Consider the following 16,636-nt stretch of genomic DNA (forward strand, 5'->3'; position numbering starts at 1 on the left):
CGTTTCATTTCGACCCTTACCATCAACCGTTCCTCCCGTGCTCCTCGTGTTTAATATTTGTGCAACGCTACATATGCATGTGTCCTTACTTCCCCACTAGATTTGATACCTATAGGCGTGTAAGGTAATGCACGCACAGCGAACGGGAGAGGAGCTAGGGCGCGCGGGATAATCGATTAAAGCCCAGCAGCCCGTTCGCGCATTATCGGCGGCATTAAGCCGGCGCGACTCCATTGAGTGCCGATTGAGCGCTTAGCCCAGTGGCTTGCTTTCGAGCACCCGGCCATTGAACCTATCGTACACGCTGCCCATTGTCTTTTTTATACGGTTGTACAAAAAAGCGTTTACTGGCGCAGTGTAAGTATATTTATGTTTGTACACATATAATATATATATATATTGAAGGTAGAAGAGGAAATTCATCGTCGTCGTCGTGGTTGCTCGAGAAAAGTAAGCGGAGGGTGAGAAGGGTACGAGCGCCCGGAAATATAACCAGAGAGCCGAGCCCGAGGATGCAGCAGCCGGGATCATTTCGAAGATAGCTGGGAGCCGCTCTCTCTCTCGTTCTCTTTTTGCGTAGGAGTTGTCGGGTGCGCTGCGTTAGTTGAAGCAGGGAAAGAACGAGGGTGAGGAGGAGGAGGAGGTTTTAGGTAAAGGCATATACGTGTATATACGTACAATACACGTATATATGTATATTATACCAGCACAGGGCGCAGATAGCCGTCAGAGGGTGGCAGGAGGAGGAGGAGGAGTAGATGGAATGGGTTGGGGGGGAGGGGTGACTGCGAAACGGGTTCTCCGTTGGCAGGGAGCAAAGGGATCGGGGCCGACTGGAGTGAGAGGGAGCGAGTCTCTCAGGGGGGTGAGTTTGGCGCCGAGGTGTCGCGCTCCTCCCCCCCCCCAACCCTCCGCTTGCAGCCCTCACGGCAGCGCTCTCTCTCTTCGTTCCTCCCTGCCTACGTTGCTGCATACCCCGCAGCTCCGGCTTCCACCCCCAGACCCGTACACCCCCGTCTGCCTCCTCATCTGTTTTATCCCTTTCGACCTGGCTCGTTCCTCTCTCGCTCTCTCTCTCTTGCTGGCGTATATATGTGGCGGCGACGGCGGCTGCTGCTCCACTGCGCCTCTCTCACCCCCATCCCCGGCCGTTTGCCCGCTCCCGCTCTATCTCTGTCTCCTTCACCCGGATCTAAATGAATAATTCTGCAGCCAAGGAAGACAAGAGAGCAAGGACGAAGGTGCACGGGAGGTATTTTTTTTTTTTTTTTTTTTTTTTTTTTTTTTTCGTGGATAGACATTGACGCTCGCTCTCTCTCTCTCGATTTCAAGCTTCTCGCAGTTTCAAATGTTCCCTGGCACAGCAATACCATCGTTATTATCAGCGGCAGGGGGGAGAGAGAGGTTGAAAAACGAGACAGTGACACGAGCGGCTATTCAGTGTATATATTCTCCGTTTGTAAAAATAGTCCACCGCCACCGTTGTCGGTAGGACGGTCACGTACCCCATACAGGTGTGCACGTACAATACGGCAATCGGATCGCGGGCATTTAACGTTGCAACGCTATTGTATATGGGGACATGACTCTCTCGCGAGAGAGAGAGAGATTTGATTAGTGTTCCGGTTACGCGGCGAGATAACATTCATTACCATAGCAACAGGCGCTCGGTGTCTCTCGTCATCGGCAGCTGCACTCTGTACCTAACGTGTACCTATTCTGTCCCCTCCTTTGCAGATCTCTGATATCATCACGAGAGTTTAGTTTGATTGGCCAAACTAATATTATAGTTTGTATTTTACGCGTGTGTCGGTCGTTTGCGTGGTTCGGTAAAATGTTTTGTATACACCATCACTGTGCTCTTCGTGAAAAGCAGTTCACGCACACACAGAAGAAGGAAATAAACGAGGGCAAAAATCGGCGTGTTGATCGGTATTCCATCAATGAGAGAAAATGTCAGTAAAGCAGCAACACGACAACGCGTACAAAAATGGCCAAAGTTAAGATTCACTCAGCATTGAAATTCCGTCCCCTCCGTGGGTTACATTGAAACACATTTTCGCTCCTACATACCTAGCTATATGTATATATTTTTATTCTCTCCTCTCCGCGAAGGTAATTATCAAACTTTATGACCAAACCGATCCGTACACTTTTGTGTGGGTATGATAATTATTTTTTCCACATATCCATGCCTCCCCCTGTATCTTCGTTACGGGTCTTTTTCTTTTCTTTTTTTTTTTTTTTCGAAGCAGCATATCCGTGCGTGCACACAAGTAGCGAATGTTTACGATTCCCCGATCGTCCGACGGCTGCCCGCTGCGAAAGTTAATTACACGCGATATTTCTTTTATTTTCCCGTGCGAACGGTGTCTTTCCAGGTGGAGGCTTATATACGTATAGGGGAAAACGAAAAACATCTCGTTGCACAAATGGCAAACACGTGTGGGGTGAGGAAGCAAACGGGTTCTGCTTGTTCGCGCGGGGCGGGAATATTTCAGGCATTTATTTTGCTAAACTTGTTCGGAAACTGGCTCTGCTGCTCCGGGAGAGAGAGAGTCAAACTAACTGCACTGCAGTGTGGCACCCGGCAAGGGCTGGTGCGCCCTATATATATATACACGTCACACCGTGTCTTCTCCGTCTATTTATGTATATACACTTATAATATACATGCACGCGTAGGTATATATACGTATATAGGGAAACCATATAAATTTTATAAAGAAGCGAAGCCCCGGCGCTCGGGCTTAACTTTGTTCTCAAAATCAATCTTTGGCAGGAAATACTTTCTCTCTCTCTCTCTCTGCCTGCCCCGTTGTTAATTTCGTTATCGGCGAATCGATCAGGCGTGCCTCCAAAGAGTTTCCGGGCCACGCGGGGTATTTCCCTCCCCCCCCCCCTTGTTTTGTCAAACGGTGCCTTCGACGAGACGTACGGAATATTTTTCGCTGTTGTACTTGCCCCTCTGACCCAACCATATACGCATTACACTCGGGAGTGCCGGAACGGATAAGCGAGAAAAACCTGTGCGAGCAAAAGATGAGTGGTTGGGGGGGGGGGGGGGTGCATTTGGCGAGCATCACCTGTGTATATACGTATAGGTACAGGTATATGTCCTAATGGTACAGCTGCTATGCGCACGTGCACTATCTTCCTTTTCTTTGAAGTATATGTATAAAGAAAAAAAAAAAAAAAAAGAAAAAAGGGAAAACGAGGGTTGAAGGAAAAAAAAGGAAAGAAAAATGGAAGTATACACAGAGGCGAAACGGGCAGGCAGCCGTACGAAGGAGCGGCAAGGCAACAGAGAAGAAGGAGGAGGAGGAGGAGGAAGGGAGCGGGAATATTATGGAAGGAAAAGAAAAGAAAAGAAGGACGAGGGTGGCGTGCTCGGGGGATGGGGAGTCGAGGCTGCTCCAGTGGGGAAAGGGGGAGAAAGGGTGCACACGGCGTAGGTATTACTACTACGCGCAACTACTAGTGGTGCAGAGGGTGGAAACGAAGCGAGAGAGCTTCCCTACCCAACCCCCCCCCGGTACGTATATACACGTATATATATATATATATAGCGGTAGTTGAAGCAGCAGCACCGGCGGCCAACACTTTTCCTCGTATTACTTAGAGGAGAGAGGATATAGCTCCGCGCAGCGAACGTGGTATATATATATACATGGATACATAGGAGGATGAGGTAAAGAAGAAGAAAGAGGAGGAGGGTAGGTGGGCTCCGGGGCTATATCTCAGGGCAGAGAGAGAGAGAGAGAGAGAGCACCCTCGGCTGCTAGCTGCGAGAGCGCATTATCCCCCTTTCCGCTCTGCCGTTTGCTCTAGTCAGCTCCCATCCCCCCCGTGTGTGTGTGTCGGCAGCGGCCCTCTTCCCGTTCCACCACCCCCTGCCAGCTCGCAATAGCAGCCGCTGTGCTACCGCCGCCGACACACTCTGTTTCCCCCAATTCCACCCACCCGTCCACCCTCTCTCTGCAGCAGCAACAGCGGCATATCAACCTTTGCCCACCCCCTCTCTCTCTCTTCGTCGCCCACCATCCGACCCGAGCACCCGCTCGAAGGTGGGTGCGCCCTACTGGCGCCTGAAGCCGCCCTAGGCTAGGGGATGGGGTGGAGGAGGAACTCGGAGCCGAGGCTTTTGGCTCTGGCATATTCCGCTTCTCTCGCAGCTCGCTCTGTCTGCCGGCCGTATAACAAGCGTCGCCCGATTTATCGATATGTATATCTATATATAGCAGTTTCGACAAGTCAAAACAAGATTTTTTTCAATATCCACGTGACGAGGATATCATAATGCATATATTCTACTATGGCTTCAAGACATCCACATGTATAGTATAATGCAGTGGTGTGTTGCGACGTACGGCAATCCCTCGTGGGTGGACTCATCACGGGCACCTCGGTGACTTGTTTATTCATTTTTGGAATAGACCCCGAGTTATGGCAGGTTGACATAGGAGTTTTGTTTCAGGCATGTAAACGCCGTTAAACGGCTAATTCGAGACATTTGGTGGCAACGACGCTGCCAGCCTCACAAGTTGGTAATTTATTTTCAGAACGGACCCCACATCCTTTTGACTTTCGACTGCACTGTCACAATGGATGTATACACGACACATACAGGGCGAGTTTAGTTTGATTCCGTTCCGAGCAGAATTTTGACGGCAACTTTTGCAGATGACTGTCGTAGTATCAAGTCTCACCATCTTGTGCTATTGTGGTTTGCCTGTGCTTACCTGGCGCTCCATAAAGATGGAATGTTTCTCTATGTTTCCTGCTATTGCTCGTCTCGTAAATCGTTTTACAGGTCATCAATATATTCAATTGGCATTTTACAATCGTAACATATAAAAACTCCAGATTTTAGGTCATAATGTTTAACGAAAAAAATTTTGGAAGTTACTTCGTAAAGTAGTTGTTAAGTAGAAAAAAAGATTCAAATATTCCATGATTTTATTAAGACACCGATTACACCACTATTTTTTTCGGGCTCTTTGTGGCATAATCAGGTAATTTGTAAGATAATGGTGCGTTACAGACGAATGTATAATATTTCGAAAGTATAGCCAAATTGAAAGTGTAAAAGAAAAAAAATTTTTTTTTCTTCATTTTCGTAATAATGGAATATCGTCCTTTCTACGATATCTGCACTATTAACAGTGACAAAGCAAATTTGGATTTTCGATTATTTTTAGTTCGAAAATTTCAAATTGAGAGCATAGCCCCTACTTTTCTCAGGCTCTGTATGGTATAAATATGCTTATTTGCGGAAGCCGATGTCTGTGAGGCGCAAAACTACATTTCCCGAACCCCAGAGGAAAAACCGCACATGTATGAATGTTCTCAGATTTTTCACTATTTTTAGCCCACTTATGCCTTGGATAACGGCGGCGATGTGCGCAGCGGGGCACGGCAGGGAAACCAAGGTGGGAGGGGGTCGCGCAGGACTCCGTAGGGCTTCTCTAATTATTTTTCATCCGTACACCGCTGCCTGCATGACAGCAGCACCGAGGGTGCGCCATCGCGCTCCGATGCTTGTCCGACTCAAATTAAACGAACGAGTACGCCCGCGCTCGCACGATATCCGTGCCCCATATTATATACACACGCGTGCGCCTATAAGGATGAAGTATATATATACATACGTACGTGTGCAGATAGACACGCATGTCTCGGAACTGGAGTAAAACATTTTTTTTCTGCTCCTCCTCGTCCCAGCCCCTATACGCGTGACGTGCCCCTCGACGCGTCGCGTGTGCACGTGTATTTAACGCCTCCCTTATTCCTTTTCAATCTCGCGGGCACATCTCGCTTTTACGACGTGCCCTCCATCGCAGACTTTCGCGCCTCTCGATTGACTTTTTATACAGCACGGCCCACGATGATTTATCACATTTTATCACCCTACAAGTGATTGGTTACGCGCGACCCATCGTACGTTAATCTGCAAAGGTATATAATACATTATGGTGAATCGAACACGAAAACTCGTGCAATAAAATTTAAAGATATAAAATGCGTACATCATGGTTGAGATTGTCATGCATCATGGGAATCTCTCGTGCAAAGTTTCCATATTTTGTAACCATATAAGGTGCAATAAAAATAAGTTGTCACCGATATCCGCGCAAAAAAGGGTGGGAGGGGGGATGAAAAGTCAAACGCGCCTTTTAGGATACGTCTTGGACAATAAATAATTTCTCCCCAACTAAGTACTGTTTCAGATCGTATCAACGTTCGATCCGTGCGTCAACGAATAGATACATATATTCGTAATATCGGGTATTTTCTATTGCGGAACATGAAATAAAAAGGGGACACTCGCCGTATATTAATTGAACCCATCGGAGGGTGCATTGCCCTCCGTTTAATTTTTTTTATTTTTTTTTTATTTCATCGTCACCCTATAATGCACGAGATAAGCGTCTCGGAGCAATTGAAAGATCGAAGATTCGGCGGGTAATTTTGAAAAATTGCGGAGCAAGGGGTTCACGGGGGGAAAGGAAGGGGGAGCAATTCAGGGTTGAAGAAGCTCATTAAAAATACTTGTGTGCAGCAAATATACACCGTGGCGTTGGCGTACACTCATATACGTATGTATATATAAATGCTAGTGTCAGTATTTTCAGATGATATTCTCGGTCGGGTGTGCGTGCAAGGGTGGTATACAGGGGCAGAAGGGTGTATATATAGGGGAGTACAAGGATGTGGGTGGCTCTCGGGAGCGTAAGACAGGGGGGGTGGTTGGGGGTGGCTAAACTAAAGGAGCTCGGCTTCGTGGAAATACTCGAGGGTGGAAGAGAAGATACGGAAGAGGGTGGGTGTAGTAGGAAGGAGCGCTACGCCGCCGAGGTCGAGGATGAGGTGGTGGCCTCGGGGAAAGTTGAGCCGGAGGGCGAGAGAGAGCTCGAAAGGCTGTTTGTTCGGAGGATAGCGTAAGACGTTGACGGGAAGCCTCTCCGCCCTATGCCGCCACTGTATGCGGCTCTAGCTCCCTTTCGCCTTATTCTCCTCGCCGAACCGGCTTTCTCGCAAACCCACCCCCTTGCCTTACCGTCTATGTATATATGTATATATGCCGCGCTGCGCTATTGGAACTATGTTGTACGGAGTATACGTAACGGAAGAGAAAGGCAGAAAAAGGTCGGAAAAAGAAAGAAAGAATGAAAAATAAGGTCGGGGCTCCGGAAGTTGGTGCGAGGATGGATGTACGTAACGCAAAACGAGAAATGGACACGATGGGTGAAAAATTGGCAAAATAGGGTGTCCATTGCACCCAAGGTCCACGCAGGGGGTGGGGAAGTCAGCGACGGATATGGTAGCGGATTTCTCATATAGATAGGTATACCGAGGAGTTGCGACTCTACCAGCCAGTCAACCCGATCCAAACATATAGGTGTATATATACATATATGCCACGTGCCTCGCAGATACGGAGCGAGAGAGAGGCAGGAAGGTACGATGTCAGATGCGGCTGCGAGGCAGGGGGCGAGCCGAAGAGAGACGTTGGCGTCAGAAGGAGTCGGGCTCCTCGTCGCCGTACAGTCGTAGACTAGGAGGAGGAGGATAAGGCAAAGGGAACTCGAGGGGTATACAGGGAGGCAGGGGGAGAGAAGAGAGGCAACGCAAAGTGAAGCGAGGACTCGGGGTATACACGCTCGTATGTATATAGTGTACATACGCATCACCGGCATCACCAATATATATACCTACCGGGTCTCCCTTTCTGGACTCACACCCCCGTTTCATCCTGCCTTCGAGCCCATCCTCTCCAGTTCCGTTATCCGAGCTCCGAGCTTTCTCGCGCGCTAGTTCCCGCTTTCTCTCCCGCCACCCCCTTGACTATACGACGACCCTCGTCCGCCCGTTCCCCCGAGCGTCTCACTGCAGCACGGCTAGCCCCGTTTCCTCGTTCTTTACCCCCCACCCTGTCTCTCTTCTTTATCCATATATAGGTAGGTACAACGTCGAGGCATATTCCGCTGTATATACATATATATATATATATACGCGCTCCGCAGCCTTTCCAACGCGCCCATCCTCTCTCTCCGTGCTACCTTTTCCCCACATCTTTCTCTCGCTCTCTAGCTCGTCGGTGCCACCACCCCCCATCCCCATTCCCCTTTTTCTGTACACGCACACACAGAGTGAGATACACCCCTTGGCACACCTATACATGTGTATACGTGTACGAGCTACCGTGCGATGGGCGCACAGCCGAGGTACTCTTCAATTCTATAAGCCGAGTTATTATTGCTCCAACTTTTCCGTCGCTATAATTATACGTACGGCTCTCTTTTCGGTCTGCGCTTTTGACGCCCGTTACCCCCCCCCCCACTCTCTCTCTCTCGGCTGCAGCAAACAGTAGCAGGTATATACCCCCTCCCCTTGTATACGCTCGCTCGCCCATTGTGCAGCTCGATCATCATCATCATAATCATCGCTTGTGCGCTGCTGGCTGCGCGGGTGCACCAGCTCGTCGTATAAAAGCCAGAGCTAAAACATTGCTCGTCCCTTTGTTTTCGTTATCCGAAAAAATCACTCCACTGCTACTACCACTACTATACCATTGGTAATGACTGTGGGTGTATTTTAATGTATATACGTATACCCTTTTGCCAATACCTTGTGGGTTGGGTGTACAGCTCGGAGCAGGCCTATATAGATATGAAATCCCAGGTTGCGAGGTATGATATGTATAATATTATGTGCAGAGAGAGAGAGAGTGTCCTCGATCCTCGGCCGTCCACCTGAAATCAACGCAGTTGCCAAAAACGTGAACTCGGTGCAACAGCGGCAAGGAATAAAAAGCTCCCTCTCTCCCTCGTTTCCCTATATATGTAGGTATACTCGAGTTAGGGCGGGGGGGGGGTGGGTGGGTAGTGCAGCAAAATGCACGTGCATGCATGCACGCAGTAATGTATACCTAGAGAGATATAGAGCCCTGGCACAGAATGTGACTGTCGCGCGGCCTCCACGCCCGTGACAGTAAATCGATCGAACGGTAGGTGTATAATTTATAGCAGCCCCCGTCCTGTGGCACACACGCCACGCTACACGTACAAATTGTGTATATACAATATATAGGGGGCAAAGGTAGCCAAACCCATATACACCTGTACAATTTATATAGATACATTATACCGTATATGAGATATACACGATAATGTGTATACGGTGCTCCTGTCCCTTCCCTGCCTGCGCCTCTCCACTGGCTAGATATACCAATATAGGTGTATCAAATTCTCTCTCGTCCCGTTCTCGTTTTTTTCTTTCTCAGCTCGGCAGTACCATCACCCTCCCCCGTTCCCTAGTATATAAGTATGTGCATATATATTATTATGTCATGGCCCGCATGTGCGGCGCCGGCCGGCCAGTCAAGCCACCGCCCCAAATAGTCATTGCCGACTCGTGTCGCGCATCGATTCCCCTCCTCCTCCATACTCTTTTTTTTCCACCCTGTAGCCGCTATCTCTCTTTTTACCTCATCCTCTGCCTCCCCCCATCCCGCGAGCTCGTGTGTGCGTCACGCTGTCGCCGGTGATGCCGGTCGAGCGCCCAAGAGGATAATGGGCCTGTGCATAGGTGAACGCGACCGGAGAGCACACCAAGGGACGAGTGAGGGAGGAGGGGCTGGAGGTGTATATGTGCATGCCTTTTACCTCGACCGTCCGTCCAGCTCGCGTTTGCTCGTTGTTCCGCCGCGTGTCACACGGCCCGGGGAGGGACGGAGAGTGGCCCTGCGCGCGCTACCCATACAGGTACACACACCTACACCCGCAGCCGGATAAAGAGCCCGGTTTTCTCTCTCTCTCGCGTTTGTGTTGATGGCGTGCGTGCGTGGGCGTATCATAACAAATGCAGGTACCCCTCGTTGTACCCATATATATACGTATGTATAAGCGTTGGTACGCGCCCTCCCCAACTTCGGACCGTAGGTGGGCGCGGTGTTTGATATTATACGGCCCTCCTTTGTTCATCGGGTCTTTTTTTACTTTTTTTTAGGTATGCATTATACGTGTGTATACGTTACGGACCATCAATACATCATACACCTCCGCAGGTATTCGTCACAAATGTTACAAAACGTGTTACTACATAGATAATATTATCATTGATGCATGCGTGTGACGCGAGGGTGAAATGAGAGTTTGGGGGTGCCGTATATTATATAGGTGTCATGAATTTCCTGCAGGAACGTGAATGGCCCATCCGGCCAACTGTGAGCTTTTTGTGCCGACTTTCAAAGAATTCCCGGGGATGATTTTTTGGAAAAACTTGGCCGAGCCGTGATTGCGACAACGATAAAAACCGTCGTTAGTAAATTATACAGCGCAGTGAAATTGTTACATTATTATATACACGTGAGACGTGGGGGATATGGTTTAATCTCGTGCATTAGTGATAGTTCAGCCACTGCCGATATGTTGTCGCTTATTTGAGTCACGGGCCGTAGCTCAGAGCCTAGCCGTCAATTATACGTCCTCGAAAACTTTGTCACTACCCCCCACCCGTATATTCATACATACACTCCCCCCCCCGAACCATATAGTGCACAGCGTAATATGTGAATGTACCTATACACGTGTATGATGGATACACAGCAGAGAAAGACTGCTGGGCTGGGCTTCTCACCCCCCCCCCCTACGCTCCCGGCCGCTCTGCTTTTATCAGTCGGGAAAACGCATGATTGCACGGCCTCGGGGCAACGGGATTTAGATGTAACTATATATATATGTAGGTATATACGCGCTCGACGTTGCATCACTTTGCCGAATATGCTCGCGTGTATGCATGTACACACGAAGCTCCGTAACAGCCGAAATCATCGTGACCCACCACCGCCACGTGATACGCCGCTGCCGCTGTTGCTATACGAATTTAGGGGGTGGGGTGGGTACGTAGGTTACCACCTCTATATATACCATTTACGTGTGTGTATGTAGTATTGCTCGATCTCTCGCAACTATGGCCGAGGCGCACAAATTGCTGATATTGGACTGCGAGCGGCGAACCTCGTGTGTTATATATATTGAGCACTTCGATATTGGGTGCTATATACATATATATATGTGTGTGTGTAGCAATGACAACGCAGCCGGCGTCATCGTGTGCCCTTTGCCAATCGCACCTCGTATACGTACATGTGAAAACGGGAGCCGCGTGTCCCCAAATCATCCCCATCTCTCGTTAATAATGTCACGTTGCAGCCAAAGTTGTCCCTTATTCGTATCGGCGTGTGCCATTTGGTTAATGACGATTTTAACAAAAGCTGCGAGAGAGAGAGAGCAAGTGCATGGACACCCTCGACACTATGTACCTATATATGCGGAATAAGAACATTTTTCACTCCACGTATAATATACGTATATCTACCCATCTGTATCTCTACTTTGACTGTTTAATTGGTGTCGTCGAGTTGTTTCGGCTTCGTTTTCGTTATTGTTGCCATTGTTCGCTTTGCCCCCCCCCCCCGCTCGTCGATATCTAAACTTAATTAAATGCTCGACATTTATGTGACAAAAGTACACGATTGTTAAATATGAACGTATAAAATTGTCGAGTGTTTTCGATTCCTTATGCTGCTGCTGCACAAGTACTCGTTATACACACATATACAAATTGTCCCCACAAATAAACAACACAAGCGGAATAATAGTGTAAGTATATAGTTTTTCACCCTGGATTCATAACTATACAGTTATACGCATGAAATAACGTCATCGTGACTCGTCGTTTCGCTTCCGAAGATTGTAGTTTTTAAATATGAAAAAAAAAAAAAAAAAAAACATATGAAAAAATAAATCAAAGCTGAATACGTAAGTGCAGCGCGCAAAGCAAAAGGGGGAGAAGAGAGTATAGAAGCATGCGTAGCAAGAATTTATATACGTATATATATGTGTATACGTGAACCTAGAGAGAGAGAGAGGAAAAAAGAGCTGGGGGGGAAACTAGAATCTATATAGGTAAGTACCGGCTGTGCGGGATGCGGAAGAAAAAATCGCAGGGAGAAAAAGGTGGAAATGGTACCCTACAAAGTACAAGGAGACACCCAAGGGGGAACGGTATATATATAGGCACAGAGAAGGCAGCTCTATATACGTACAAACGAGTATATACGACTGGTGGATGGAACGAACGGAGAGACGAGAGGACACACGGGCTGCTTACGTATATATATATATACCTTATATGTATATATTTATCAGATATCGTAAAATGTATCCACTATGAAGGTGTATGCGAATGATGTTGTCTACCCATATTTTACATTTGTATCCGAGATGCAGTTGAAAAATCATCAGCTGTGTACTTATCATCTAAAATTCGAAAAGAGAAAAATAATGAGAATGCAAGTACAGGTTTACGTGAAATCTGCTCAATAATTTCGGGGCTGTATATACGCTTGGGAGGCGCGAACCGCAATCCGTGTATACACACCCATCCACCTTGTACGTGTATGTATATATCCGTTCATCGGGGAATGCCTGCACGAAAATAGATTTCTCTTTGCGTAGGAAGGAGAGCGCGTGCACTGCCCGCGACTGCTTTCTTTTTATAACGTGTACGGGCAGGATGCGCGGGAGGCACGAGAAATAAGCCAAATTCTCCCTCCCTCGGTGTCAAAGAAACACTCCGCACCCACGTGTATATATATAATATGTATATGTAAATAGGCCCCGACTACTACCCTACCTCCCTGTGCTGCTAACATCTTCAAACCCCTTTTTTCTTCCTACTCGTTCGCATCCGCATATTTATACTTATAAAGGTACATGCATATACGCGGGCCTGCACATATCTTTTGTGAATTTGGTGATGGCTGCCCATTACTTTCACAAGCCATACGATGAGCGTATTGATGATTTGTTTTTATGATAGTTATTTGACCCACTCTCGCCACCCCTTAGTTTATACGTAATACGGGTATGGAATAAAAAAAGTTTAGCAACAATGCCGAAAGCTCGAAAAAGTCAAACAGTTGCACCGGAAAACCTTGTATGTATATATAGCCGGTGTCCCATCGCCCGTTGTCGATTAAGTGGCATCAGAGAGTGGAGTATAATATATATAGGTATACAGGGCGAGGAGGAAGAGCCGCTTCATTGTACGAACATATTATACCTATATACCGCTGATGGTTGTGCCCCGTCTAATCTACTGTAACGCCACTATACTGTACTGCCATATATATATATAGATACTTCCATGCCCGAGGCGGCGAGGGATATAAACTTCCGCATACGGCGTATCCTCAATCAAATTCCCCGTACGGCCGTGAGTCCAACGCTTCACCTGATGACGATGCGCTCCGTATATACATATACTGTACCCTCTCTTTCTACCCCCCCCTTCCTTTTCCGTATATATATATACTCTTTTTCCACCCTTTCTCGATCTTTTTGTTCTCCTCGGCGAGGGTATAAGACTACTTATATATACACACACACTCCCCATCCCTCACATCGTAATATACATATATATGTAGCGTGTGTATTCTTGCCGATGCCTTTTTTTTTTCTTCCTTTCTTCCGTCGGTGGCAGTGTGGGGCTATAAGGTGTATATGTACACTACACACTACTGTGTGCACACCATCGAGGAGGCGTGAGTAATACCGGGGGGGGGGGGTCTCGTGACTGGCACTGCGGCTTGCGATGCCAAGTCTGCAGCATCGGGGCCCTTCCTCCTCCACTGCACCGGCTCCCGTATACACTTATACAAGTTGCATCGGACGGACGACGGCTTTAATTTTACCACCTATACAATATATATATACACTCGGCGAACTCTCTCCCATCCTGCCACTATACCCCTACCGGCTGCTCCATTTGTAATGTGGTTCCGTCTGCGTCGATGCATCCTCGGTCGTTCCTATTATATATATATATAGAGGCGGGAGTGAACCATGATATATATTCGTCTAATGTAGGGGGTGGAAGGAAAAAAAAAAAAAAAGAAGAAGAATTGCACAAAGTTCACAATGTATACACGCATATTTCAATCATACAGTGTACCAGTGGGTTTTTGGTTGGAATACGGCGGGGGGGGGGGGTGGCAGAGATAAAGGAGACGTGGAGCGGGGTGATGAAAACGAGAACCGATAAAGGGAGTGAGAGAGCGAGTGAAAGGCCATGCGCTCTCTGACATCTTGCGAGCAGAGTGTCTCCATCATAGATTTGATATATGTATAAATATATACTAACGAACAATAATCATAATGATAAAAAATGTGAAAAGCGAGCGGGGAAACCGATGTAATGTACGTAAAGAGCCGGTGTGTACGCCAAGGGGTGGGTGGTAGAGTTTGCGCGCGAAGCCGAGAAAGCCGCGGCAATCGTATCACGGAATTATTTAGAACAGTGGATGGTGTACCTATATGTACACGTGGAGTCCGAGGGGGTGTAGTAGTTGTTGGTGTCCAGCGCCCAGGGAAAGTAAAGCCAGCAGCAGGAGGGGTAGGGAGGGTGGAAAGGTAAAACAGAGAGAAGTGCTCCGACCATATATATATATATGGGTATACATTTGTAGGTGCCTCGACGGAATTACAACCCCACCCCTCGCAAGTCCGTCTCTTCTAGTTTCGCTTTGCCCTTCGCAAGGGAGACTAGAATACGTTCCCTTTTCCACCGCACGAACCCACCCCCCCTCTATCTCGTGTGGGTGTGTGCATCTGTACCGTTCTCTTTGCCGGCGCTGGCTTAGCTCAAAGAAACAGCGGACCCTCGCGTGTGCTCGCCCTATACACACCAGCCAGTCATCCGGTGTAACCCACCGCAGCTATACATATATATATATATATACACACACAGCCCAGCCCCGACTTGCAAGACCTAGCTGCCTCGCCACTCTCCTTCTCGATGCTATACACACTTACGCCGGAAAACACGCTCCTCCCTTTTATTCTCTTGCCGAATCTTTTACAGCTTCTGGAGCTGCATGTTGTTATATACACAGCCGTATCTTGGCTGCGGAGTCGCGCGATCGATGCTCCTTTTCTCTCGTACTTATCCTCCCGTATATATTCTTCTTGGCTCTGACTCACGCGAACGTGATCATATTTATTGTTACTGTTTCGTTACGGTGTGGTATGAAACAGCCGAGGATATAATTTATATGCGCGAATTCATATTATACATGTATATATACACGATAGATCGAGCGTGCACACCTGTTTGTCGTCCATCGAAAATTTAATTGAATTCTGATTTTTTGGTCATACACCTATATATTTATTATACAGAGTTGCGAGTATATAGGTACAAGATACGTATTTTTTATTGAACCAGCCGTTTGCGTGTGATGGCTTATACTGTGACCACAAAAACGGTAGCTCGTTGTGTGAGATGGACTACTCTCATCCCGACTCATTATGCATCGGGTATATACATTACGTGCACGTATATATGAATACATAGGGCGGCTGGTACGTGCCGCACCCATCACACGTTGTAACGTACATGCTCCGGAGAGCAAGCAAAAGAAGCGTATATATATATATATATACGTGTTGGGCGGGCGGGGGGTACCGAACAGGTTGAATCGGCACGCCGAGCGCGGGTTTGTCGTGGACTCGGGAGGAGAATCGCGCGCATCAGGTTTTATTATTAGCGCCGCGTCGTCGCCGATGCCCCTCCCTCCCTCCTGATGCATTCGCCCGGCTATCGATCCCTCTCGAGCGACTCAGGAAGCTATGCGATCTGCAACTTTTGGTCCTATACAAGCAGCGTGTCGCTTTTTTTCCGTTTTTTCCGACCGAGGACTGTCGCGTTACCGGTACATCCGATCGATTTTAATTATATTTATATACAAGTCGCACGTAACTGCATATCGATCGAAGATTTCCAAGTGTAATATACACGTGCGCTGCCTCCGCGTTTCGACACATTTGGACGTACGACTTTGAAACTACGTGCAAACCGCGGAGCCTATTATATTGCATACTTTATGCATTGTACTTGGGCATTGGACGGGTAGGGTCTTATCTCGAGGCCGATGTCCCCAGTACCGGACAAGTGCGACAGGGGCATCTGGCGGTAGTGTATATGTATGTGTACCCTGGGTCGCGAGAGCGACTTTGCCGTTCTCATATATATATAGGCTTGGCTTTCGGAATAAGTTGTGACAAGAAAGGCGAAGATGGGGGGAGGCGACACGAGGGAGCGAGGATGTGCCGATAACGAAAGATGGAGGCGGGGAAAGGACGACAAAGACGAGAATAGAGAGAGCGAACGAGTTCTACCGTGGCATTGTTTATTGCGTATACGCAGCCGCTCATGTATATATACCTATACGTCGAGAGTTATACCTTATCTGTGGATTAGATTTCGAGGAATATGCTCTCCTTTGGACTCGCCGTTTCGACATTTTCATTGCGTATTTTATATATATATATAGAGTTTGAGCCACAGAAGGTCCTCACATGGCACCTCTATAAAAAGGTTTAAAAAACAATTCACTCTTAATTAATCTTATATTTATATGGACTCGAAATGTTTTAGAAATGATTTATTCATAAAAATATATTTTTTTTTTTTATTCTCAACGCTCTTCCACGCGGACCCTGCTACTTTTCGGTCTCGAGAAAGAAAAAGAAAAGTACAAACAAAATAGAGATAACATGTTACATAT

The sequence above is a fragment of the Copidosoma floridanum genome, unplaced genomic scaffold (assembly GCF_036245765.1).
Source record: "Copidosoma floridanum isolate Cflo_tuat_1 unplaced genomic scaffold, Cflo_Japanese_pri ptg000019l, whole genome shotgun sequence".
Lineage (NCBI taxonomy): Eukaryota > Metazoa > Arthropoda > Insecta > Hymenoptera > Encyrtidae > Copidosoma > Copidosoma floridanum.